This window comes from Calypte anna, chromosome Z (assembly GCF_003957555.1).
Source record: "Calypte anna isolate BGI_N300 chromosome Z, bCalAnn1_v1.p, whole genome shotgun sequence".
NCBI lineage: Eukaryota > Metazoa > Chordata > Aves > Apodiformes > Trochilidae > Calypte > Calypte anna.
Window position 1 is genome coordinate 15,595,918 of NC_044274.1, and position 7,569 is coordinate 15,603,486.

Here is a 7,569-nt window from a genome sequence, read left to right on the forward strand (position 1 = left end):
ACAATCTCCCAAACCAAATACTTGTATCAGAAATATTATCACTGTGAATCCACATTTAAAGGCATTTGTTTCCACGGTCAAATCCATCTCCTTGGTACCCAACGCACTACAGTACCTGTAAGTAAGCACATATAACCTCGACCAGTCAGTTTCACCTCTGCCGGCCCTTCCCATTGTCCAGTGATGGAATTCTTGAATTCCACCAAAATTTTGTGGGAAGGTTCCGAAGCAAAGTCTGCAAAAGCTTTTTGGTGAATCAGTATTGGAGGTTCTGTATGTTCTCCTGTAAGGCGTAAATAGTTCATGACATACACAGCCTTACTTAACCGGTCCTGAGGAGGACTCCCTTCCTCCCCCCTTTTTTGTCTTTCAGGGAGGGTCTTTAGTACCGAACGGCAACATTCCACTATTGCTTGACCCGTCGGGTTATGAGGAATACCAGTAACATGTCGAATACCCCATTGTCCACAAAACTGCCGAAAACAAGCAGAAGAATAAGCGGGGCCATTGTCCGTCTTAATAGACTGAGGTACTCCAAGAACAGCAAAGGATACATATAGATGTCTGAAAACATGTTTCATTGCCTCACCAGTCTGAGCAGAGGCCCAAACGGCCATAGAAAAAGTATCTATAACAACAGGCACATATTTTAAGCGTCCAAACTGTCACATGAGTGACATACATTTGCCACAGTTCCAAGGATTTTAAACCTTTAGGATTGACTTCCATCCCAATACCAAGATCAACCTTTTGGCAATCAGGACAAGATTTCACAATTCCCTGGGCATCCCCCAGAGGTAAATGAAATTGCTTTGCTAGCACTTTAGCAGATTGATGAAAAAATGCATGAGATTGTCGAGCTTGTGAAAAAACATCAACAGAAGGACCAGTGCACATTGGTGCAACTAAATGGTCAGCTTGGTTATTACCGATAGCCAAACCTCGGTCACTAAGATGACTCCGGATATGAGTGATAAAATAAGGATGTTCTCTTTCTGCTAAGAGTCTTAATAACTTCTGCAATAAGAAATACAAATGCTTATTTGAAATTTCCTTCAAAATGGCACGATACATTCTCAAAACAATACCTACTACATGAAGTGAATCAGAGACTATATTTACAGCAGTATTATTCCACATTTCAAAAACCCAAATAACCACGGTAAGTTCAAGGGTTTGCAAAGAGTCAAATAACTTCCCTTGAATTAAATGTTCTTTCCATTGCCCAGGCGTCTCCTCCCAAGTAACAACAGCTTTATGGGATTTTCTTCCAGCATCCGTAAAGACCATTATGCCGTCCACCGGACTGTCAGACAAAAAACTACATGACTCCCACTGCATGTTAGATAAAGGTGGTAACAAGCGCTATGAGGGGTAAGAATTCGTTACTTGCCCACCAGACTGTGCCAAGGCTATTTGCAGGTCTGGTGAAGTTCGCAGTAGCCAAACCAAATGGTCCTGCATAAGGGGCAAAATGATCTGTCCCGGGTCCACTCCAGCGATGTCTTGACATCGCGCTCTGCCCTTTTCTTTTCTTCTCTTCTCTCTCTGTTTTTTTTTTAATTTTTTTAAATCTTTTTTTTTAATGTTTAAAATTGGTAATAACAAATATAATTGATAAACCTTGTCTAATTAAATCTCTAAGCTATCCCCATATCCTTAAATGATTTAACCATTCATTTAACCCAATATATGCAACAGTTAATTTTTTCATGTTATCTTAATCAATCATTTTTGGTTGTGAATTGACTCTGAATGATCAGATAAATTTATGCAAACACACTCTATCCAAGTCTTCACAAACATAACCTAAAAGCTAGCAATAAAAAGTCAGTGGCAGCACGATATTGTAAAACTGTATGTCTGACACTATCAACATCTTTTAGTATCTGTGTTAAAATACCAGAAGTTAAGTTTCATGTTATCTTAATCAATCATTTTTGGTTGTGAATTGACTCTGAATGATCAGATAAATTTATGCAAACACACTCTATCCAAGACTTCACAAACATAACCTAAAAGCTAGCAATAAAAAGTCAGTGGCAGCACGATATTGTAAAACTGTATGTCTGACACTATCAACATCTTTTAGTATCTGTGTTAAAATACCAGAAGTTAAGTTCATCTCCTTGGCAGTGCAACAGAATAGCACAATCAACAATCAACATATAGATATAGATCTCATATCAACATATAAAAGATCACATGAATTACAACATTGACAAAAGCCTGTTATCAATACAACACAATACGAAAAGCACATTTCACACTTCAGTGGAAGGACTTAAATAACTTTTTAGTATGAGGAAGGTCAGATGTCCACTGGCACGTAGAGCCAAGGGGGTAGAGGAGGCTTATCCGACAAAAATTCATCGGGGGGCCCCAAAAGCGTACCCAGACCCCTCCCGGGTCATAGCATGATGGAGTCCTGGTTTCCTCCATTGTGGAGGATTGGTTAGCCGAACAAGGGCATACAGACTTGACCAAAGTTGCAGACAACTTAGCAAGGGTCAGAGTGCAAGCTCTCTGACTTGCTGAGGTTGTACAAGTTCAGCAGTTTGCAACCTTAGAGTCACAAGTGTCCTTGTCCGTGCTGCTCAAGTGTCCTTGTACGTGCTGCTCAACACATTGTGGTCAGCAAAGCAGGATGAAGAAAAGGCTGTATCAGTGAATAAAAGTAACAGAGAATGAAACTAACTTTCAAATTAATACACCAATCATGAGCTCAGCTTTTGCAATATGTATGAGCTAATTAACAAGAGTATATTAACCTGAACTTGGAATACAATAAACGAGTTCGGTGGATTCTTATATTAAGCGTCTCCTTCTTCCTCATCGCGACAAATGGCGCCCGAACAGGGACTAAGAATGGCCCGGACCAGGAACTAAGGCCGGCCGGGACCAGGGACAAAACCAAACGGCGAGAGCCCCGGGGACAAAGCCAAGCGGTGAGAGCCCAAGGACAAACCGAACGGCGAGAGCCCAGAAGCCACGGTCCGATGCAGTAACGGTCGATCTTGATGCAGCACAAGAGGCAGAAGAGCTGGACTCCGTGCCCCGAGCGACCTTATAGAAGAGTCTCGGTCGACGACACCGCCGAAGCCTTGCAGGGCTGCAACAGCGCGCTGACGATTTTGTAAGTATGGAAAGGCAAGCGGTGCTTTCATTATTCCAGAGCTTTTTAGAAAAGCGGGGAATTAAGGGATTAGATTTAAAAAAGGAACTGCCAGGATTACTGGCAGCAGGGGTTGCCAAAGGTTGCTTTGCAGACCCCAATACAGTTTTTGAGGAAGGAGAATGGAGGCGTTTTGGGGACAAGTTGTGGGAAGGTACAATAGAGGATGATAAAATTGCTAAGAAATTAGGGAAACAGTGGCGGGTCGTTATCAATGCGTTACAACAACATAAGGCTGAGCAACAGGCTGCTCGTGCAGCGGCACAGCGCCTGGGAGAGCCCAGTCCTCCTGTTGTTGTTACAGAGCCTAATTGCCCATTACCCCCCGCTACCAATGTCATAAATATTCCAACTGAGCCCTTAGGAAAGGGAAGTGATTTGCTGTCTGCCCCTGCTGTGCCTCCTACTCCGGAGGGTCCATCTAACCCCTTGTCGGGTTCTGCCCCACCACCAAATTTTTTAGATCCTCCTGAGCCTCCTTCAAATCCTTTTTTGGAATCCTCTAAATTGTCAAAAAATCCATTTAGGGATAGTGCTCCTGTTCTTCCGCCTGAGGAGCTGCAAATGACTGCCATGAGACGGCAAATGTTGTGGCAAACTATTGCTGCAGACGCTATGCAGGCGGGAGATAGGGACGCAGCCGATTCTTTAACCAGTGCATTCCCAGTAGTTTATTCTCAAGTACCTGGTGGTATGCAGGCGAACATTAATAATCTGGACTGGAAAATACTATCACAGTTACATGCCACTGTCAGTGAAAACGGAGTGCAGAGTGAGCCTGTTCGGCAAATGTTGGATTATATCTGGGGAGGTAATCTGCTTCTGCCAGAAGATATTAAGAACATCATGAAATTGATTCTTACTCAGCATCAGCAATTGCTATACAATACATACTGGCAATCATACTGCCAGGAGTCAATGGCAGTGCAGAGGCAGGCTGGCGATCCTTTGTATGGAATAACACTTGAGGAGTTAATGGGTCTAGGTCCGTGGCGTCGGTCTGAGGCACAAGCACTGTTGGGACCAGATAAAATCAGGGAATCCATGCATTTAGCACGTCTCGTCTTGAGACGTGTTAAAGCGCCTGGAGGAGTTCTGTCTTATATGGGAATCAAGCAGGGGAGGGAAGAGCCTTTCGGGTCGTTTGTGGACAGAGTTGCTAGCGCTCTTCAGGCAGCCGGAGTTCCGGAGTATATGCATGGGGCTTTACTAAAACAATGTGCCATGCAAAATTGTAACTCTGTAGCTCGTAGTGTCATCGTTCCAGGGACTTGGTCGGTAGAGGAATTATTAGAGTGCACGCAACAAGTACCTCAGGGGCCAAATGCTATGTTAGTAGAGGCAGTTAAGGACTTAGGTGAAAGCCTAAGGGAAAAGGCGAGGGCGACTAGCTCTCAGGTGTTAGCTGCTCTTGCACCCCTGCAAAGCCCGGCTGCATCCGCTCAGCGAAACCGAGCAACAAAATATCGCTGTTTCCGATGCGGCGCCCCTGGACACATGCGACGAGAATGCCAAGCTAGCCCGGTGTGGTGTATGCGCTGCCACCACAAATCGCACGCCAACCCCCTGGCCTGTAACTGTCACCTCTTCCAGCTGGTGCCCCGCGGCCACCGCCGCCGCCTGAGCGCCGTGATGGATTTCCAGGAGGAATTACACTGCCTGCTTCTCACCCTCCCGGCTCCTGTCGGGATCCTGAGCCTGGCCGACCGGCAGCCCCTCAACTGCAGCGAGGCGAAGGAAACGGTGCTGGAAGGCCACTTGGGTGACACGGTGACCCTGAGCTGTGACACTCGGTTGCAGGGGGTGCAGAGCTGGTACTGGGTGACCCCGGGAGGTGAAAAGGCACCGGAGGAAAGCGGGAACGGCAGCACCCTGCTCCTGGCTAACGGGAGCCTGCAGCTGCGAGCCCTGCGCCCCGAGGATGCCGACACCTACTCCTGTTGGGTGGGGGGTCCTGTCCTCAACGAGACCCTCTACGTGGAGCTGCGGGTGCACAACTTCACCCTGCACGGTCCCCACGACACCCTCAACACCGTCTATACCACGCTGGTGGGCTGCATCCTGAGCGTGGTCCTGGTCCTCATCTATCTGTACCTCACCCCTTGCCGCTGCTACTGCTGCCGCGGCCCCGAGAAGCCCCCGTCTTCCCCCGCGACGACAGCATCAACTCCTCCGTCCTCAGGGAGGCGCACGCCAGGGAAACAGATCGAAGAGTGCGAGAAGCCGCAGCATGAACACCCCAACTTCGGCTCTGGTGTGCACCCTTCCAAACAACTCGAAACAACCACCTCTCTCCAGCAACCAGCCACTTCCACATCCCTCCCACGACAACTCCAGCCAGCCACATCCCTTCAACCAGCAACCAGTAGAAGCCTCTGGCAGGACCTATCAACAGCAAACTCCAAAAGATCCCTCCGAGCATTATTGACCCAGTAAAATATGAGTGAAAAACCATGTGGAACTCTTTTATTAGAGCCATCGTCTGCCAGACTTAAGGGTCTATTTGTTTTACCAGGACTAAAAGACAGTGACTATACTAGAGAAACCTGTATTATGACTATAACTTGAACACTGCCTATGGTAAGACTAAAAAGAACTCGAATTGCCTAGTTAGTTCCAACATGACAACTAACTGATACAGCAACTGCTTCTTTGACAGTTTCTCACTGAGCAACAGCATTTGGCTCTACGGAAGGCACGGCCTTACTACACCTCCTGATGGATCGACGCCCCAAAGCACTGTGAGAGCATCAACTGGACCAGTGTCACATTACAGCATTACTAGACAAACTGTGTCTGGTGCCTTTGCCGTTTATAAGCTCAGAGTTCTGTCTTTGAACAATTCTATTAGGCCTTTCCTCTCATACTATAAGGTATTGATAAAAGACTTATTAATGTCGTGAGTCACATGACTGTTTATATGTTGATTATGGGATCCCTTGTCTATATGTTGATTGTTGATTGTGGTTTTCTTTTTTGTTGTTGTATTGCCAAGTAGATGAACTTAGTTTTTGATAGTTTAACACAGATGCTAACAAGATTTTAATAGTATCAGACAGGTAATTTTACAATATCGTGTTGCCTCTAACTTTTATTATTAACTTTTAGGGTATGTTTGTGAAGATTGTGATAACGTGTATTGCATTTTAATTTGGCAGCTATGAAGGAACTAGGACTCCATCGTGCTGTGAGCCAGTGGGACTTGGAGACGCTTATAGGGGCCCCCCGACAAGATTCCGTCGGATAAGCCTCTCCTATCCCTCCTTTGACTCTCTTCACTAGTGGACGCCAAACCTTCCTAATATTAAACAGAGCTCTGTTTGAGAGTACGTGTGTATGAGTGCTTGTGTGAAATGGAGATATGCCATGAATGCGAAGTCGATTTACACTTGATTATGGGAAACAAAATCCAATTAATAACCTATTAACCAGTATGTTTTGATTTGTTAACTGAGTAGTTTTAGATTGCTTCATAAGGGCATTATGATATTGAATGTATTTTTAGGTTCTGCAGGTTTTGTTGTTTGTCTTATGTTTGTTTGGGAATTGGTACTGCAAGTTTTTAACCAAACATGGGCTTGTGCAAAAATAAAAACGGGGGATATGTGAACCCTTTGCCATGCTCAACCCCATGTTTGAGGGGCCAATGAGATCGGCCCACAAGGTGGTCACAGAAACACTATGTAAGAAAAAGTTACTACACAATGACCAGTACCACTGATTTTTATATTGCAATGGCTTCTGCCACACACCCCTTTTCGTACCTGCTTAATAGGAGTCCCAGGGTCTAATGTATCTTTGATTGGTCAATTTTCAAGTGGCTCCTGTGATAATAGCCTTTCCCTAGGAAACTGCTCAGCAAAACTGATTTTAGGCCTCCAGAAATCCCTTCCATGGGCCCCTCAAGAATTGAATTTAATAGGATCCCAGAAAATTAGTAATGTATCAGGAAATTGGACACCAACCTGTATAGTTTTTGGTCCCAAATATGCTGCTCGGCCGTATCCTATTACCTGGCAGGATGTTAGTTCTAAGACTTGGGAATATACCTATGAATCTGGGTATTGTGGATACAATGGCTCTGTCAAAATGCGACCTATAGGCTCTACTCATAACCCCCGTGATAATACTGTGTTAATTTGGGTCAATGATACTGCCAAGGCTCTACCTCCTGGAATATTCTTGATTTGTGGAGATAGAGCATGGCAAGGTATTCCCCATGATATAGTTGGTGGACCTTGTTATTTAGGCTCACTAACTCTTTTTGCACCTCACTTTGCTGACTTGCGGAGACTAACAAAACAGCGTGACAAGCGTAGTATTGGCCTTACACCACAGTGTAATGATAAGGTTGAGCTTTTAAGTGTAGCAGCTAGAGCAGCTTTAGCTATTTT

At 45.2% G+C, this 7,569-nt stretch overlaps 1 long non-coding RNA gene across 1 annotated transcript; it reads left to right on the top strand.

Annotated features, from left to right (window-relative positions):
- The first annotated feature begins 2,857 nt into the window (after window positions 1–2,857).
- Window positions 2,858–6,688, top strand: LOC115599963. Its single transcript, XR_003988732.1, has 2 exons — window positions 2,858–3,136; window positions 6,334–6,688. It is a non-coding gene; the product is annotated as an uncharacterized LOC115599963 (long non-coding RNA).
- The last annotated feature ends 881 nt before the right edge of the window (window positions 6,689–7,569 follow it).